This window comes from Phaethon lepturus, unplaced genomic scaffold (genome assembly GCF_000687285.1).
Source record: "Phaethon lepturus isolate BGI_N335 unplaced genomic scaffold, ASM68728v1 scaffold501, whole genome shotgun sequence".
Taxonomy (NCBI): domain Eukaryota; kingdom Metazoa; phylum Chordata; class Aves; order Phaethontiformes; family Phaethontidae; genus Phaethon; species Phaethon lepturus.
The window spans coordinates 93740-96669 of record NW_010515296.1 but is presented as its reverse complement, the minus strand read 5'-3'; the positions used below and the strand labels follow the sequence as shown (position 1 = coordinate 96669).

Genomic DNA, 2930 nt, shown 5'->3' with positions numbered 1-2930 from the left:
ATGCTCCTAACTCTCCTCCAGGAGACTCTTGTGGCTATCGCATTGCAAGGGCACTTTGCTGGCTTATGTTTGCATGGTGTCTACCAGGACTGCCAGGTCCTTTTCTGCCATGCCGCTTTACAGTGCGGTAGCCCCCAGCATCTATGGGTGCCTGGGGTTGTTCCTCCCCAGGAGCAGGACTTGGCCCTTCCTTTGTTGGGCTTTATGGAGTTCCTGTAGGCCCTTAAAAGGGGAGCCCGTCCCTGGGTGGGCTCGAACCACCAACCTTTCGGTTAACAGCCGAACGCGCTAACCTATTGCGCCACAGAGACCGATGTGCAAGCATTTTTCTTCGGAAATGCTGAATTCCCGATCGTGTTTGGTAACTGCTGATGGTGGTGGCTGTGTGTCTTGGACGGTGACAGACCAGTACTGCTGGCTTATTGCTGCAACAAACCTGGTGTGTAACTGTGTCAGAAGACTGTAAGAGATGGGGCGGGGGGGGGCACTGCTATTGCCTCCTGTGGGGTGTGAAAGATGAGATTCTCTTGGTTTGAGGAAGCGGCTGTTCCTCACCACTCGAGAGGAGGGTTTGGGGTCATGTCGTTGCTAGGCCATCTGCCAGTGCTTCAGAGGGGGGTTCACAGCACTGTTTCTCTAGGCAAAGCTACAGAAATGCCCTGCAGTACACGTGTGCTTTTTGTGCTCATGGGCATGGCTGTAAGAAGTCTGAAAACTGGTGTGGCCGTGAAAGTTAATGCAACTAAAGCAAAACACAGGTACGCTTCAGAACATGGATTGAGAGATGTCTGAGATGCTGACTGCATAATTCTCACTGCATCTGGGAACTGGGAGTTGGAAATGCGACAGCTCTTGGGCAGGTCTTAACGAACAGTGAAGATTCCATGGCAAAACTTGCTTTTTTTTTTTTTTTAAGTTTCATAGGTGTACTAACTCAAAGCACTGATAACTTCAGTTTGCGGTGGGCATATGTATTTTTCACTGTCATTCACCAACCACAAAAAGATGGAGCCTTTCACTCTGTATGCCCTTGTGTACTGACGGCAACCAAAGGCTATGAAATACTGAGAAACATGGCAGCAGCTGAGTTCTATTCAGCTAGTGAATCTGTACCTGTTCTGTGTCTAGTTTCCTGACAGAAGGAAACTGTCTATTTTAATATCTTTGCCTTTTTTTGTTGTTCATTTGGTTAAGAAAATACCTGAAAACAGTGGCTTGAAAAATGGTTGAATTGCTTTTAAAAGTTAAGAAGCTTAATCTCTGCAAAGTTGCACTTTGGAGTGCTGCTGACAACATTGTTCATTGTTGAAGTGCTCCTGTAACTGAGCTGCGTAAGCACAGGCAGATGTGCGGGTAATTGTTTTAGAAGGAGTTTGAGCAATTTTCTTTTCGAGGGATAGGAACTGGTAGGTGGGGGAAAACGTACTTCAGTAGTAGCAGCAGCAGATAGCCTCTCCTGGTACGGAGTTTGGCAGAGAGCAGCTTCCTCTCCCTTCCTCTGGTGTTTTAAGCTGTGCTGTAAGGGAGCCTGTGCCGCATCCCTCAAAGATGCGGAGCTGGTCTGTCCCGCAGCAGGCGCTGGCGCCTTGCTCCACTGGCTGCTCCCCTCGGGAGCTAACGAGGATGGTACTGGGCTCTCAGACAGTTTCCAACCTAATCTGTTGGAGCAGTAACAGCATTCAAGCTTGGGCAAATTATGTGTGAATTAACAAATTGTTGGTTTTCAAGACTGCAGGCATTACTCATACAGGCTTTTCAGTAACTTAGTCTTTGAGTCAAAGCTTTGTAGGAGAGAGAAGACTTCCTAAATCAGAAGATCTAATTGGAAGAGACAAGTGTTAGGGCACAGAGATCCTTTTTCAGGTTCGTGAAATGGCTGCAATAATTTCAGCACATTGCTGATCCTTGGTGTGAACCAGAAGATATAACAGTACCCTCTTGTGTCAGGTGTGAATGCCTGTGGCTCATTCTACAAATGTAGCAATCCAGGTAGAAAGATGGTAAATGAGTTAAGGGTGTGAAAAGCACCGATGGGCTGTTATGTGGCAGAGATGTGGGAGGCAGTTCAGGTACCGATGGCAGTCTGGCTGAAGCAGTGCAGAGCTCAATAGTTGAACGTACGCCTCCAGAAAGCGGGTTGCTTCCTGGGTCTTCTCTGGTTTGGTGCCACAGGGAGCATATTTGGGAATGGACCCTCTCTGGCTGTGAGGTTTGACCGACTCGTCTTCCCCCAGGGGCAGGAGCACCTTCCTACCGTGCTGTTTCTTTCTCCTGGGATTGTGCACTAGCTGGCAAAGGGGGTGAAGGAAACTTCTGTTGTTTCACAGGCAAATGTGATGAAGTATGATGGGCAGGCTTACAGATATCTGTGGACTGAGCCAACAGGTGAGTTTAACACTGGGAATATCCTGCCTGCTTCTCTTCTCTCTTTAAAGGGTAAGAAAAAACCCAAAACATCTCTTGGTCTTGTAATTTCCTTTTGCCTAAATAGGAGAGGCAAACTGCGTGGGGCTGGAGCAATCAAAAAGAAGTGCAATGACATTTCCTCTGTAAGCTGCAGATAGACAGCAGTGATACCTGAGGGTCTGCAATGATATGCTTCCTTTCTCTTGCGCTCCTCAAAATATGAGTAGCAGTCTTCTGAGCTTAGTGGAAATTATTTGCTATGTATTTCACAGTAGTAGTCAGAAGCAATAAAAGCATTGAATTTCCCTCCAGAGAAGTCGAAATCATTTGACAGTACACAGATTGGAACATTTTATTGTACTAGCTTGAAGTCTGAATACATCCTTTGTTTGCAGACTTAGTCTGGGAAAACAGAGCAGGAAGGGACTTTAAGACACCACGGTAGTCTTTCTTTCTACCCTACGAAAGGATCAAGTACACTAAACCATTCATGTATTTAAAATACTCTTACAAGAAACCCAACA

The 2930-nt window shown here is 46.6% G+C and overlaps 1 non-coding gene across 1 annotated transcript; it reads right to left on the bottom strand.

The window, feature by feature from the left end:
• Positions 1-237: 237 nt before the first annotated feature.
• Positions 238-311, bottom strand: TRNAN-GUU. The gene has a single exon. It is a non-coding gene; the product is annotated as a tRNA-Asn (tRNA).
• Positions 312-2930: the final 2619 nt, after the last annotated feature.